The sequence below is a fragment of the Amblyraja radiata genome, chromosome 37 (assembly GCF_010909765.2).
Source record: "Amblyraja radiata isolate CabotCenter1 chromosome 37, sAmbRad1.1.pri, whole genome shotgun sequence".
Classification (NCBI taxonomy): Eukaryota; Metazoa; Chordata; class Chondrichthyes; order Rajiformes; family Rajidae; genus Amblyraja; species Amblyraja radiata.
Window position 1 is genome coordinate 2,489,443 of NC_045992.1, and position 17,500 is coordinate 2,506,942.

The following is a 17,500-nucleotide window of genomic DNA, read 5'->3' on the forward strand; positions in this document are numbered from 1 at the left end:
TTAGCCCCAAGAGCTAAATCCACCTCTCTCTTGAAAACATCCAGCGAATCGGCCTCCACTGCCTTCTGTGGCAGAGAATTCCACAGATTCACAACAACTCTCTGGTTGAAGAAGTTTTTCCTCGTCTCAGTCCTAAATGGCCGACCCCTTATTCTTAAACTGTGTGTGGCCCCTGGTTCTGGACCCCCCCAACATCAGGACATGCGATTATGGTGAGTCAGTGAGGCAAAGCATTCCATCGCCATTAGAACATAGAGCAGTATAGCACAGGAACGGGCCCTTCGGCCCACAATGTCCATGCTGGACACGATGACAAGTTAAACTGATCTCATCTGCCCACATGTGATCCATATCTCTCTATTCACTTCCAAGAATAAGGAGTAAGCCATGTAGAACAGAGATGAAGGAAAACATTTTCACACAGAGAGTGGTGAGTCTGTGGAATTCTCTGCCTCAGAGGGCTGTGGAGGCCGGTTCTCTGGATGCTTTCAAGAGACAGCTGGATAGGGCTCTTAAAGATAGCGGAGTCAGGGGATATGGGGAGAAGGCAGGAACGGGGTACTGATTGGGGATGATCAGCCATGATCACATTGAATGGCGGTGCTAGCTCGAAGAGCCGAATGGCCTATTCCTGCACCTATTGTGTATTGTCTATTGCCTGTCTAAAAGCCTCTTAAACTCCACTGAAATCTCTGCCTCCACCACCACCCCTGGCAATACGTTCCAGAGAGAGCTACCCACCACTCTGTGTAACATGCCTGCCCTTCCCACAGATAGACACAAAATGCTGGAGTAATTCAGCGGGACAGGCAGCATCTCTGGAGAGAAGGAATGGGCGACGTTTCAGGTCGAGGCACTTCTTCAGACCTTGTTCTTTCCTACACACCTGCCCATTAAACTTTCCCCTCTCTCCTCACAGTTGTGCCCTCCAGAGTTGGTCATCTCCACCCTGGGGAAAAGGTTCTGACGGTCGACTTTATCGATCGATGCCTCCCATAATTTTATACACTTCTACCAAGACTCCCCTCAATTTCAAACATTCCCATGCACACAATCCAAGTCTATCCAACCTCTCCCCAGAGCTGAAACCCTGCACGGGATATGGGGCAAAGCAGGAATAGGGTTTTGGGGATGATCAGCCATGATGGCGCTACATGGTGTAGGAGCATCAGCTGCCCAAGCAAAATATGAAGTGCTGTTTCTCCAATCTGTGTGTGGCCTCACTCTGACAGTGGAGGAGGCCCAGGACAGAAAGGTCAGTGTGGGAATGGGAGGGAGAGTTAAAGTGTTTGGCAACTGGGAGATCCTTCTCTCTTTCTCAGATATGACAACGGGGTCTCTGAGTGTCGGCACGGTGGCGCAGCGGTAGAGTTGCTGCCTTACAGCGCCAGAGATCCGGATTCGATCCCAACTACAGGTGCTGTCTGTACGGAGTTTGTACATTCGGGACGACAGATGGCACAATGGGCTAAGTTTTTGGCTGGCAACCGGAAGGTAGCCGGTTCGAATCCCGCTTGGAGTGCATACTGTCGTTGTGTCCTTGGGCAAGACACTTCACCCACCTTTGCCTGTGTGTGAATGTGTGTGAGTGATTGGTGGTGGTCGGAGGGGCCGTAGGCGCAGATTGGCAGCCACGCTTCCATCAGTCTGCCCCAGGGCAGCTGTGGCTACAGAAGTAGCTTACCACCACCGAGTGTGACTGAGGAGTGAATGAATAATGCGATGTAAAGCGCCTTGAGTATTCTAGAAAGGCGCTATATAAATCCCATCCATTATTCTCCCCGTGACCTGCGTGGGTTTTCTCCAGGATTCTCGGTTTCCTCCCACACTCCAAAGACGTACAGGTTTGTAGGTTAATTGGCTTGGTGTAAATGTACAAATTGTCCCTGGTGTGTGTCGGATACTTCCAGTTTAGTTCCTGGTGGACTCTTCGGGAGCTATGACCACAAGACAAGCCAATTAACCTACAAACCTGCACGTCTCTGGAGTGTGGGAGGAAACCGAAGATCTCGGAGAAAACCCGCGGGCGTTTTCGTACACGGTGAGAACGTGCAAACTCCACACAGACAGTGGTCCACACGTGGTCAGGATCGAACCCGGGTCTCTGGCGCTGTGAGGCAGCAACTCTACCGCTGCTGGGGTTAGTTGGTGGTTGGAGCGCAAATGGAGAGTTCAACTCCAGGTCAGTCTAAATCTGCCCAGCAAAATAGGCACCAAAAATCACTCTGTTTTATGAGCTGCCTGACCCTGTGAGTGACTCCGACACTTTGTGTTTGGCTGGGCTTTAGACACTGGCCCAGCTGGCTGCTGTGCACAAGATACCACGCTGTATTTGAACATGCAGGCATTGTTTACACATGTAATACATTATATGCAGGAAGGCTGAGGGAGACGTCAAAGCAATCTTTTCCAAGTCAATAGATTTAATATTTTCTAGGTTCAGCAACGGGGAATGAAAAGCACAATTGTCTGATTAAATGATGCGCAGAGATGTCAACATGGTCGCGGGCGGTGGTGAGTGTGAAGCCAATTCTTCCAGCAACACACCACCAGGTGACTCTGTTCACTGCCGGAGTCTGGCTTCCCTTCACAAGTCTGTTTCGTTGAGCCGTGACGCGCTCGTTGCATATACTCTGCCGCTCGCTGCTGCCTAGCAGGCAGGGCAGGGCGCACCAGAGCCGACACAAGCTGCCTGACCCACCACAGTGTGCTTTGTAGGAAGCAACTGCAGATAGACACAAAGCGCTGGAGTAGCTCGGCGGGGACTGGCCAGGGCCTCTGGAGAGAAGGAATGGGGGCTGATGTCTGAAGAAAGGGGACTCGACCCGATACCCGTCGCCCATTCCTTCTCTGCCCGTCCCCGCGGAGTTACTCCGGCACTTTGTGTCTCTGTCTTTTATTGATTAGTCTTCTCCCGCAGCTTGCAAACGGGAGAATGCATCACTTGCACGCACGGCACCCCTGCAAGAAACAGCAAGCGATATCTGCTCCCCACACCCCCCCCCACACCCCCTCTCGTTATCTCTCGTCTCACTTCTAACGGAGCTCCTTGCCCCCCCCCCCCCTCCCCACATGGCCTGTTACTGATTGACCACCCTGATACAGCTCCAAATGACTGACCGCTGCTATGGCCACGAAACAAACAAAGCCACCAGAAGGTGGAGGAGCAAGGGTTAAAGGTTAATTCAATCATTAAACACTTGAGGAAAGGAAATTCTCTTTAATAAACCTCCTCGTGGTGGCTGGTGTAAAGCCGGCCCCAGCTGCCTGGCTGCTCTTTGTGAAAGGCTGTCAGACAAAGGGAGGCCGGCTTGGGAGCAGAGGGCTAGAGATGTCTTGCTGGCCCCTCACACAGAGGCTGCCTCATTGTGTGCCTCCAGGCATGCTGGTAATCTGAAACGGCCCCAGGCTCTCTCTCCTCCATCACACACTGTGTGGGTGTGTGCACACATGCACGCACACACCACATATACCATGCACACACACCACACACACACACATGCACGCACACCACACACACACACACCATGCACACCACACACGCACACACATCACACACGCACACATGCACGCACACCACATATACCACATGCACACACACACACACCATGCACACACACACACACCATGCACACACACCTCACACGCACACATGCACGCACACCACATATACCACACGCACACACACACACACCATGCACACACACACCATGCACACACACAACACATATACCATGCACACACACACACCATGCACATGCACACCACACACATGCACACACACACCATGCGCACACACACACACACACACCATGCACACACACACACACACACACACACACACACACACACACACACACACACACACACACACACCATGCACACACACACACACACACACACACACACACACCATGCACAAACACACCCCACACACACACACACACACACACACACACACACACACACACACACACACACACACACCATGCACAAACACACACACACATACCCACACACCATGCGCACACCCATCATGCACACACATGCACCCATATACACCTCATACACACACACTCATATACACACACACACCGCAAATAAATCCCATTCCTCCTTCCAAGTCGGACATAGATCTCCGCAGGTTTGGGCTGTAGAGGCGGAGTACAACACAGCAGAGTTCCGAGAGCACATTGGGTAATGTGTTTACATAAACGCATGTGGCTGAAGGAGTGAGAGCTGGGTTCAGTGTGCAGCCTTCCATCCCCTTTAACATGATGCCAAGCTACAGGCTGGAGCAGCGAGGGCTGACAGCAGGCCCATAGGCTCACCCCCCCTCACTCCCCCGCATCCCCCACGCTGCGTGTGTGTGTGTATATGCTGTTTGCTGTGTGTGTGTGTCAGTGTGTGTGTGTATATGCTGTTTGCTGTGTGGGTGTGAGTGTGTGTGTAGGTGTGAGTGTGTGTGTGGGTGTGAGTGTGTGTGGGTGTGCGTGTGTGTGTGTGTGTGTGAGTGTGTGTGTGTGTGTGTGAGTGTGTGTGGGTGTGAGTGTGTGTGAGCGTGTGTGAGTGTGTGTGTGTGTGTGTGAGTGTGTGTGGGTGTGAGTGTGTGTGGGTGTGAGTGTGAGTGTGTGTGGGTGTGAGTGTGTGTGAGTGCGAGTGTGTGTAAGTGTGTGTGGGTGTGTGTGGGTGGGGGAGTGGTGGGTGTGTGTGTGGTGAGTGTGTGTGGGTGTGTGTGGGTGTGCGTGTGTGTGAGTGTGTGTGTGTGTGTGTGAGTGTGTGTGGGTGTGAGTGTGTGTGGGTGTGAGTGTGAGTGTGTGTGTGAGTGTGTGTGGGTGTGAGTGTGTGTGGGTGTGCGTGTGTGTGAGCGTGTGTGTGAGTGTGTGAGTGTGTGTGTGTGAGTGTGTGTGTGGGTGTGCATCTGTGTGAGTGTGTGTGTGAGTGTGTGTGGGTGTGCATGTGTGTGTGTGAGTGTGTGTATGTGTGTGAGTGTGTGTGTGTGGGTGTGTCTGTGTGTGGGTGTCTGAGTGTGTGTGGGTGTGGGTGTGAGTGTGTGTGGCTGTGAGTGAGTGTGTGTGTGTGTGTGTGTCTGGGTGTGTGTGTGGGTGTGTGTGAGTGTGTGTGTGTGTGTGTATGTGTGTGAGTGTGTGTGTGTGTGTGTGTGTGTGGGTGTGTGTGTGGGTGTGTGTGTGGGTGTGTGTGTCTGTGTGAGTGTGAGTGTATGTTGTACATATGTTTTGTGTTTGCTGGTGTTCTGTGCCCATGCGTCTGTCCACGTATGTCTGTGTTTGTGTTCACTTACACTGCCTCTGTCTGACGAAGGGTCTCGACCCGAAACGTCACCCATTCCATCTCCCCAGAGATGCTGCCTGTCCCGCTGAGTTACTCCAGGGTATTTTATGTCTACCTTGCTTGAAGAGACGTCTCACTTGTAAAATCCTCACCCTTGAGTTTACACTCCTGTACCATCCCCTCCACTCCCCACGTTCCCACACTACCCTTGCAACTCCACCCTCCCAACCATCCCCAGAGTAAATCCTTCACCTCTGGTGACTGAGATCACAATTCCTTCCCGCGACCTCGCCAGACAAAGCGGCTTAATCTGATCCTAGGTACACAAAATTGCTGGGGAAACTCAGTGGGTGCAGCAGCATCTATGGAGCGAAGGAAATAGGCGACGTTTCGGGCCGAAACCCTTCTTCAGACTGATGCCCTTAATCTGATCCTAGCTGCCCCATTATCTGTTCCGCCCACTGCCCTCCCCCGCCACTCTCCTACCCAGGAAAGACTACAAAAAGTAGTAAACACTGCCCACTCCATCATCGGCTCTGACCTCCCTATCATCGAGGGGATCTATCGCAGTCGCTGCCTCAAAATGGCTGGCAGCGTCACCAAGGACCCACACCATCCTGGCCACTCACTCATCTCCCCGCTCCCTTCAGGTAGAAGGTACAGGAGTCTGAAGACTGCAACAACCAGGTTCAGAAATAGCCACTTCCCCACAGCCATCAGGCTATTAAACTCAACTCAAACAAAACTCTGAACACTAATAGACCATTATCTGTTTATTTGCACATTATCTGCTTATTTATTGATGTGTGTATATATTTATACAATGGTGTACATGGACACACTGATCTGTTCTGTATTTGTGCCTACTAAGTTCCGTTGTGCTGAAGCAAAGCAAGAATTTCATTGTCCTATCTGGGCCACATGACAATAAACTCTCTTGACTTGACATTGCTTCTCTCTTTCTCCATTAGAAACATAGAAACATAGAAAATAGGTGCAGGAGGAGGCCATTCGGCCCTTCGAGCCAGCATTCTATGAAGGGACCTGGATGTGAAAGATTCTCCATTTCTCCTTCCACAGTTGCTGCCTGATCCGGTTACAGAACTTCTAATCACGAATCTATCTTCGCCTTGTGTCTGATTTATCTGATATCGGTATATCTGATGTATTTGGGCAGCATAGAAAAACAATTCTTTCTGCTGTACCTCGTAACACATGACAACAATGTACCTAAGCCTAAAATAATGTCTCTTACTGGCTTAACCCTGCACTAAACATTATTCCCTTTATCCTGCATCTGTGCACTGTTGATTGTAATCATGTATTGTCTTTCCGCTGACTAGTTAGCACGCAAAAAAGTGTTTCACTGTACCTCGGTGCTCGTGACAATAATCTAAACTAAACCTATTAGAAAGCTGTATATAGGCCCAAAATGCTGGAGTAACTCAGCGGGACAGGCAGTAGCTCTGGAGAGGTGGAATGGGTGGAATGGGCGATGTTTCGGGTCGAGACCCTTCTCCAGACCTGCAGACCCTTCCTGGACAAGGTGTAGAGGAAAGCAGCACAGTTAGCTGAGTGGAGCTTTCACAGAACAGTGTGTTGGACCTGGCTATGCACAATGCGTGGAGACCTTTCACCTCCGCTTCATGAGTCAAACAAATGAAACATGAAAACCTCTGTCAAACATGGCCAATGGGAGCCGACAATCTGAAGGGGTGTGGGGCCCTACTGCTGGACGTATTTGGAGGGAAATGAACTGGGAGGTTAGAGGCCACGTTACTGCTGCAGTCAGAGGGAGAGGCAGATCATATAACAAGGCAAATCTACAGCCAAAGTCAGCGCTGCACTTCACACTGATCCACGCACACCGCAACTGTAGCTAATTCTCATTGCTACATTTCACGGTTCAATTCCCTCCTAAGCAGGTTAAGTTAGCGAAAAGACAAACTGTTATTTACCGGCTAAATTTGATTTACAACTTTGAAGTAAGCAGAATTGCAAATCTCGCTCGCAAATCTCCCCTTATCGCACGGCGCGGGACTTGCAAGCTTGTAAATCGGATTCAGGAGAACACACAGGCCACAACCCAGCCTCACCTACACAAGCACCAATTTGCTGCTGATTGAATATCAGGAGCTCGCGTGACTTCTCCAGCCCGTGTCGCGGGGTTGGAACGACCCGGAGCGGGGCCGTACATCGCCCGGCGCGGCTTTAATGGCCGTGGGACATTCCATCACCTGCCGGGGGCTTCAACATCGGGAGAAAAATGGAGAGCAGGGGAGAGAAAAGACTTTGCCTTCCATCACAGTGAGGAGGAGGTTCACTGTGATGGGTGTTTGTGTGAATTGGTTGTGTATCTAGTAGGAATTGTTTTTGTTTGTATGGCTGTAGAAACAGAGTTTCGTTTGAACCTCACTGAGGTTCAAATGACAATAAATATTGTATTGTATTGTATTACTCTCCGCCTTGTCTGGATTGTCCCTGCGGCTTGCGTAGGTGTAGGGGAGCGGGCATGTCTCACGCCCGAAGCCGTGGACAAATTAGCGTTAGGGAACGGTGAGACCTACTCTATCAGGAGACAGACACAAAATGCTGGCGTAACTTCAGCGGCTCAGGCAGCACCTCTGGAGAAACATAGAAACTAGGTGCAGGAATAGGCCATTCGGCCCTTCGAGCCTGCACCGCCATTCGATATGATCATGGCTGATCATCCAACTCAGTATCCCATCCCTGCCTTCTCTCCATACCCCCTGATCCCTTTAGCCACAAGGGCCACATCTAACTCCCTCTTAAATATAGCCAACGAACTGGCCTCAACTACATTCTGTGGCAGAGAGTTCCAGAGATTCACCATTCTCTTGTGTGAATTTTTTTTCCCCATCTCGGTCCTAAAAGGCTTCCCCCTTATCCTTAAACTGTGACCCCGTGTGAAAAATGGAAAAATGGAAAGAAAAGGAATAGGTGACATTTCGGGTCGAGCCCTTTCATCAGACTGCCACCTATCCATGTTCTCCAGGGCCAAAGGGTCAGACAGCATCTCTGGAGAACATGGATAGGTGACAGTCTGATGAAAGGGCTCGACCCGAAATGTCACCTATTCCTTTTCTTTCCATTTTTCCATTTTTCACACGGGGTCACAGTTTAACCGGGGTCACAGCTCTACCCGAAATGTTGCTCCAGCACTTTGTCTCTTTTTATTGTAATCCAGCATCAGCAGTTCCTTGTCTCCCGCTGTTGTAGACGTCTTGCCACCAGCGCATGGCCCCTAGTAGGTTGGGACATTAACCCCAAGGCTCATGTATTGACGACACAGTGTTGGAAGGAGAGGCCAGGCTGGAGTGGGAACTGACTTCCTTTGGAGACGAGAACAGCAAACAGCCACCGAGCCACCCTGCTCCTGCTGCCTATTGTTCTCATTTCCTTCCCAACTGTCAGGCAAAAAATATTTGTCCTCCAAAATATTCTTATCAGCTTATCAGCATTTGCTCTCGATTAAAACCACACGCTGGCTCGAGACTGTTTTTTGAATGGTGACAAAATGAAGCGGTGGAGTTGCTGCCTCACAGTGCCACAGATCCCGGTTCTCTCCGGATGTTCTCCCCGGGACCACGTGGGTTTTCTCCGGGTGCCCCGGGTTGCCTCCCACAATCCAAAGATGTGCAGGTTCGTAGGTGAATTGGCTTCTGAAAATTGTCCCTAGTGCGTGTAGGATTTGAGTCGTTGGTTAGTGCAGACTCGGTGGGCCGAAGGGCCTGTTTCCGGCACTGTATCTCGAAACCAAACTAAACTAATTGAGTTACCAGAGATCTTTTAGAGGACCTGAGGAATTCTGAATATTGCAGAAACACTCATACACGTTTTCTCTCAAAATTGCAGAATCATCACATTATGGTTCGACCAGCTTCTTGCAGTCTTGATTCCTGCTCCTTCTCCCACAACTTTGTTTATTTTAGTTTAGAGATACAGCGCGGAAACAGGCCCTTCGGCCCACCGTGTCCGCGCCGACCAGCGGTCCCCGCACACTTACACTATCCTACACACACCAGGGACAATCTACAATTTTACCAAGCCAATCAGCCTACAAGCCTGCACGTCTTTGGAGTGTGGGCGGAAACCAGGGATCCCGGAGAAAACCCACGCAGGTCACGGGGAGAAGGTGCAAACTCCGTACAGACAGCACCCGTAGTCAGGATCGAACCCTGTCCCAAGTGGCTCGCTCATTCTCTGGCAAAGACCCAAATCAACTCAGTCTCCATCACTCAGTTCCAGTCTGAAGAAGGGTTTTGTCCCGAAACGTTGCCTATTTCGTCGCTCCATAGATGCTGCTGCACCCGCTGAGTTTCTCCAGCACTTTTGTCCACCTTTGATTTTCCAGCATCTGCAGTTCCTTTTTCAACACTCAGTTCCACTCTTCCCTTTCTCATCCCCTTGTGTATCTTTTGCAGAACAATTTGAAGCTGGCTTTAGCATGAGAACAACTTTCCTCATTCCAGGTTTATCCTCTTCAGAGAGAGCTCATCGCCCTGACCCAAACCTGATGGGGCCCAGCTCAATGCATTGGGACCAAGGCAGGTCAGGTCAGGTCAGTCGGGGAAAATAAATAGGTTTTGAATCCGATCAGGCTGGGCTGGAGACCAGTTATAAATGAAGGAGCTGATGAGGTCCCCAGACATTTCATTGTTTGAAAGCAAAGTTTAATAAAATGCCGACCTCTCTTCACACGCATTGTTCTGTTTTATGTCGCCTGGTCACTCAGGGGAGGGGGTTGGTGCTGAATACGCCTTGTTGCACAAGGGGGGAGACTCCGACATAGCAGCCCGGGTGAACCCTGCCCAACACCGACCGGCAACACCCTCGCCAGGAATGAGCGGGAGGCTGGAATCGAATAGAGGATAACTCCGGGATGGAGTGTCGCCGACAAGCTCGATGGATTGAAGGAGACAGCATTGAAACGGGTAATTCAGCCCACCCAGTCCATGCCGACCACCCATTCACACTTTGTTCTAGGTGTTATCCCACCGTCCCATCCACTCCCTGCACAATTTACATGAGGGCCAATTAACCTACAAGCATCTCTCTAGGATGAGGGAAGAGGGCTGTGGATGCCAAGTCAGTGGATATCTTTAAGGCAGAGATAGATAGATTCTTGGGCGTCAGGGGTTACGGGGAGAAGACAGGAGAATGGGGTTAGAAGAGAGAGTTAGATCAACCCCATTCTCCTGCCTTCTCCCCATAATCCCTGACACCAGCACTAATCAAAAGTCTATCTGTCTCTGCATCTGGAGGGAAGGATTGGGTGAGGTTTCTGGTCGAGACTCTTCTTCAGACTTCTTCAGACCAGATGATATCTAGGTCACCCATTCAAACTCAGTTGTCCAGAACAACACGACCAGGGAGCTGAACTGTGCAATAAAGCTCTCCAGGGAGTCAGAATATAAGGACAGAGATGAGGAGAAATTTCTTCAGTCAGAGGGTGGTGAATCTGTGGAATTCATTGCCACAGACGGCTGTGGAGACCAAGTCAATGGATATTTTTAAGGCAGAGACAGATTAGACTCTTGATTAGTACGGGTGTCAGAGGTTGTGGGGAGAGGGCAGGAGACTGGGGTTGAGAGGGGAAGATAGATCAGTTATGATTGAATGGTGGAGTAGACTTGATGGGCCGAATGGCCTAATTCTGCTCCTATCACTTATGAGCTAATGAACTTTGAGTCTGAAGAAGGGTCTGACCTGAAACGTCACCTATTCCTTCGCTCCATAGATGCTGCCTCACCCGCTGAGTTTCTCCAGCATTTTTGTCTATCTTCGATTTTTCCGGCATCTGCAGTTCTTTCTTAAACATTATGAACTTTAGTGGTGGCTTTGTGGTAATCCAGACATCTGTATTAACGGGAGTTCAAATCCCACTATGAGTTTTAGATTTAATTAATGAAGAAAATAAACCAGATAAAAAATGTAGAATGAGTAAATGGGACAGTAACAATTCCAGATGGTTGAATGATCCACATCAGGAAGATCAGGTCTCCCCATTACCATGCCTTGGTCTACTTGTGACGCCAGATCTTCAGTGGTCTACCTTGGTTCCCTCTTTGGAACAGTTGATGGAGTGCCAGGAATGGGCGATGTATTCCCGTCCCACCAATGGCCACACCCGAGAAAATGACAAAAATAGCAAACTCCACAGCCACACTTGCTGCGATCATGACTCACAAACAAGGAAAGCAGATGAGTTTCTGACCTGAAAGGCAACTGAACATTGAACAAACACCTCCCGCTCTCTCTCGCTCTCAACGCTAGACACAAAAAGCTGGAGTAACTCGGTGGGACTGGCAGCATCTCTGGAGAGAAGGAATGGGTGACATTTCGGGTCGAGACCCCCTTCAGTCTCTTCAACCTCCAGTTGCACCGGCATTTTGTGTCTTATCTTTGGTGTAAACCAGCATCTGCAGTTCCTTCCTACACAATCACTCAACATTAGTTTTCCAGCAGGCTCTTGTCTTTGCACTGAGTACAACACTATTCAAAGCAAAGCATACTGAAAACTCAACGGCTTCAGAAGACAGTGCAGCATCAAACCTATCCATTAATATGTCTAAGAAGGAACTGCAGATGCTGGAAAGGTAGACAAAAATGATGGAGGAACTCAGCGGGTGAGGCAGCATCTATGGAGTGAAGGAAATAGGCAACGTTTCGGGGTCGAGACCCTTCTTCAGACTCAATAATATCTGACGTACACAAAAATGCTGGAGAAACTCAGCGGGACTGGCAGCATCTCAGGAGAGAAGGAATGGGTGACATTTTGGGTCGAGACCCTTCTTCTCAGAAGGGGTTGAAGGGCCAATTTCCGCTGTGTATCCCTAAAGTCTGATGGGCACGCAACCACGAGTTGATCATTCCATTTAATAGCGTTTAATATTGAAATGTTATATTTATACCAAACCCAGAGACACATAGATTCCAATAATTTGTAAACTTACAAAGGAAGAACTTACCCAACAGAAATTGAAGGTTTAAATGTATCATTGGGTTGTGATACAATCGACAATAGACAATAGGTGCAACAGACTAGGTTTTACCATCAGGCCATCAAGCTTCTGAACTAATAAACACATCATATATGTTATTTTATTTATTATTGCCTTTTACCTACCAATGTCACTTTTGTCATCTTATTTTATCTTATTTTTATCATTGCTGAGGTGACCCATTGTCTTGTCAAACACAGTTCATTGTACCTTTGACCCTGTGTTAACCTTCACATGAGAAATGAAACTGAATTGAACCGAGTCGGCCATTCGGCCCTTCGAGCCAGCACCGCCATTCACTGTGATCAGTGTTAGCTGTGTGGAGGATGCTAGGAGACTGCAAGGTGACTTGGATAGGCTGGGTGAGTGGGCAAATGTTTGGCAGATGCAGTATAATGTGGATAAATGTGAGGTTATCCATTTTGGTGGCAAAAACAGGAAAGCAGACTATTATCTAAATGGTGGCCGACTAGGAAAAGGGGAGATGCAGCGAGACCTGGGTCTCATGGTACACCAGTCATTGAAAGTGGGCATGCAGGTGCAGCAGGCAGTGAAGAAAGCGAATGGTATGTTAGCTTTCATAGCAAAAGGATTTGAGTATAGGAGCAGGGAGGTTCTACTGCAGTTGTACAGGGTCTTGGTGAGACCACACCTGGAGTATTGCGTACAGTTTTGGTCTCCAAATCTGAGGAAGGACATTATTGCCATAGAGGAAGTGCAGAGAAGGTTCACCAGACTGATTCCTGGGATGTCAGGACTGTCTTATGAAGAAAGACTGGATAGACTTGGTTTATACTCTCTAGAATTTAGGAGATTGAGAGGGGATCTTATAGAAACTTACAAAATTCTTAAGGGGTTGGACAGGCTAGATGCAGGAAGATTGCTCCCGATGTTGGGGAAGTCCAGGACAAGGGGTCACAGCTTAAGGATAAGGGGGAAATCCTTTAAAACCGAGATGAGAAGAACTTTTTTCACACAGAGAGTGGTGAATCTCTGGAACTCCCTGCCACAGAGGGTAGTCGAGGCCAGTTCATTGGCTATATTTAAGAGGGAGTTAGATGTGGCCCTTGTGGCTAAGGGGATCAGAGGGTATGGAGAGAAGGCAGGTACGGGATACTGAGTTGGATGATCAGCCATGATCATATTGAATGGCGGTGCAGGCTCGAAGGGCCGAATGGCCTACTCCTGCACCTAATTTCTATGTTTCTATGTTTCTATCATGGCTGATCATCCACATTCACTACAATACATGAAGGAGTTTAATCTGGCAATACTATCTTTTTTTAAATTGGGGTTTCTCTAGAATGAGGCAAGAGGACTTTTTGAAAGGAAGCCGATGTTCTTGAACTTTGAGGTTCTGCCTACCTATCTTTGGAAAGCCTCACCAGATTGCCGACTCATTTACCATATCTATGATGATCCCATTCACAAATGGCCTGGAAACGTTAGCTATTCAAAAGGCTCACCAAACACATCACTGCAAATTGGAGGTTTGGGCCACAATGCCCATTAACTCGCAGGCCCGTGGTGTATTTCCCATTTAAACAAATGCTCTGCACATTGAAAACCTCTCATAAGCCGGTGATTGACGTTTTCTTAAGGAGTAAGTGGGTTGTGACAATAATCCACCACGCACGGAGCAAATTTATCACATTATGCCTCTGTCCTTGCCACTGTAATTTCGCTAACAGACGCTATTTTAGTTCAAACCAGATTGTCAATGTATCTGTTCAACATGCTGACAGCGTTGTCAATATTCTGTCAGGGTGTCTGCTGGAGACACGTCAACAAGCTTTCAAAAAATGATTTACCATTGATCATTGCTGGCAAAATAAGGCATGGAATCATCTATCCCCTTTTGTGTGTGGAACAGGTTTAATGTTCACACTGCCTCGATTATGATGGGCACGCACGCGTGGCGGGCAACATCTCAGTCAAAGGATAATCGCGGGCGAGTGGAATATGCACATTATGACTACTTGACCTGCGAGAATCATCAGATTGTCCCGGCTTCCACATGCGCCTGTTATTGCACTGTGGGAGAAACACTATGTTGGTTATATATGTCCGGCACTGCTCTCGGCAGCACTCACAACAATATGGGATAATAGATTAAGACACAATAAGGTGCAACGGGTGAGGCACAACTTTGCCTGTAGTTGGTACAATTAGATTGCACAACTAAACCGTGGGCTTGAAAGGTCAAGATTTCAAAAATATAAAGATCCTCATAGAAAAACTGGGATTAAAATAATTGTGAAATCAAAGTGATGATTGATGATCTTATTAAACCTGAAGGTACACTGCCTGCCTTTACTGCCATCTAGTCTCAATTGTAATAGTCCCTTTCCAAATAACGCTGAAGGAATACTTTCATCAGACGGACTGCAAGGGTTAACGAGCACTGGATTTAGGGGAGTTATGGATGGGCAGGCAGTGATGGTCTTGCCCGTATCCATGGGGAGAATTAAAGAAAGTCCTTCCAGCAATTCACCATTCTAGCTCAGAAAGTGGACGTGCATCTTGCTCCAGATCAACGTGAAAGTGACCACTTGGTTTCATGTCTCCTCTCCGAAAACATGCACGGGGATTCCAACTCACACAATGCAGGCGCAGAGAAACATGAGAAGGAACAATTATATACTCATGCACTCACGCACACACTAACACAAACACACTCACACACACAGAACTCACACACACACATAGGACTCAAACATACACACAACTCAGACACACACGCACGCACACACACACATAGAACTCACACACACGCACGCACACACACACACATAGAACTCACACACACGTAGAACTCACACACACAGAACTCAGACACACACGCACGCACACACATAGAACTCAGACACACGCACGCACACACACACACACATAGAACTCACGCACGTAGAACTCAGACACACACAGAACTCAGACACACACGCACGCACACACATAGAACTCAGACACACGCACGCACACACACACACACACATAGAACTCACACACACGTAGAACTCACATACACACAGAACTCAGACACACACGCACGCACGCAACAAATGAACTCAGACACACGCACGCACACACACATAGAACTCAGATACACACAAACACAAACATACTCACACACACACTAACACAAACACACTCACACACACACTAACACAAACACACTCACACACACACTAACACAAACACACTCACACACAGAACTCTGACACACAAACACACTCACACACAGAACTCTGACACAGACACACACACATACAGAGTCTCAAACATACAAGAGAAAGATGCACACATACTCACTTACATGCCCACACCACACACATGCATGCACATAAAACAAGTGCCACAGATAGGACAGGTGCACTCAGGCAAATCTTGCACCATATTGCAGTATATGGTTGTTATGGATACACACAGCAATGCAGGGGTCAGGTGTTGAAGAGTGGCTGCGACTGGCTGTGGAAATAAATGTGGTAAATGTTGCTCCTTCTGGCAGTTACGGGAATCAAACTAATTTGTGAACAGTGTATAAGCCCAAATAGAGAACTGATATCCTCAGTATAACAGCTACAGGAACACAACACACTATGTCAATCTGTGCTTTCAACAAGTGGTGCCATACTAGATATTGAAGGTGGACAGAAGGTTGGACAAGGTCATAGAACACAGAAACAGACTCTTCAGTCCACTAAAGATAGACACAAAAAGCTGGAGTAACTCAGCGGGTCAGAGAGCATCATCACTGGAGAGAAGGAATAGGTGATGTTTCAGGTTGAGACCCTTCTTCTCCACCAGGGGACGGTGACATACGGCCCCCGGGCCGAATGCGGCCCTTAACCTGAAATCATTGGCCCGCAGGCGGATTTTTTTCCACATAATCATCCGGCCCGCCGAGCGCCCGCCCCGAGCAACGGCCGAGTGCCCCGTGCGCCGAGCTCTGGCCGTACCGCATCCTGCGCAAAGCCGCCGGCACGGCCCGGCGCCTTCTGTGAACATGTTTAGGAAAGAACTGCAGATGCTGGAAAAATCAAAGGTGGACAAAAATGCTGCAGAAACTCAGCAGGTGAGACATGCAAGGATTGCATGAGGCTGCCTCACCCGCTGAGTTTCTCCAGCACTTTTGTCTACCTTCTGTGAACACGTGATTTGATGCCTCCAGAGTGAACAGAGTCTCCTCCAGAGTAATAGAGTGATACAGTGTGGAAACAGGCCCAACTTGCCCACACCGGCCAACATGTCCCAGCTACACTAGTCCCACCTGCCCGCGTTTGGCCCGTATCCCTCCAAACCTGTCCTATCCATGTACCTGTCTAACTGTTTATTAAATAATAGTCCCAGCCTCAACTACCTCCTCTGGCAGCTCGTTCCATACACCCACCACCCTTTGTGCGAAAAAGTCACCTATTAGACCTTTCCCCCTTCACTTTAAAGCTCTGTCGCCTGGTCCACGATTCACCTACTCTGGGCAAGAGACTCTGTGCACTATTATTGTCCTTGGCTACATTGGCAGCGTGAAGTGTAGATGGAGTCTCCCTTTGCATCTCACCGTTGAATACAAGCGGCTGCCGTGCCCATGATGTCTGCATGTCCCCTCACCTAGAGTGCGGGGATCGCTGGCCGGCACGGACCCGGTGGGCCGAAGGGCCTGTTTCCGCGCTGTATCTCTAAACTGAACTAAACCTCTGCTGGTTTTACAGAACCTCTTGCCCCCCCGGACTCGAGCTGCCCCATCTGCACCAGGCTTCCAAACCCTTTGTGTAGACGAGGAGCTGATCAACGGCACACTGATGCCGGAAACGGTTCACTAACCACCCGCGGCAACATTAACCCAAGTGGAGAAATCAGATGTTTCTAAAACTGGCCCCTGGAAAAAAAATCCCATCTTCTGTAATGTTCCTTTAAAAAATAAAATCTCTGTTTTTCTGTGAATAGACACATCAGGCCGATGGTCTGGCTGAAGACTGAGAGCTCTTTGTTGATTCTGAGTCGACTTTGTTCATCTAACTCACCCGCTCGCCCAGAATAAGCCTGGCCTCAGATGGCAGTTACCACGGCAACCGTGTTCATTCAAGACTTGCAAACAATGAAGACAATGTGTTTTCCATTTAGATGAGTTCAGTGCTTTTGAGGGAGTCCTGCACTTAACAACTCCCCTTGTCCGCATGGATAAT

General features: G+C 48.8%; 1 protein-coding gene across 4 annotated transcripts in view; it reads right to left on the bottom strand.

Moving 5' to 3' along the window:
• Positions 1 to 17,500, bottom strand: part of zmiz1 (zinc finger MIZ-type containing 1) — a 274,950-nt gene that overhangs the window by 118,710 nt on the left and 138,740 nt on the right. The window contains exon 1 of one of the 4 annotated variants that reach the window (XM_033012938.1): positions 2,551 to 2,562. The exons of the other annotated variants lie outside the window; for them this stretch is intronic. The gene's annotated coding sequence lies outside the window, so the exon portion shown is untranslated. Of the gene's footprint in view, positions 1 to 2,550; positions 2,563 to 17,500 lie in introns of those variants that run through there. 4 annotated transcript variants of the gene reach the window in all.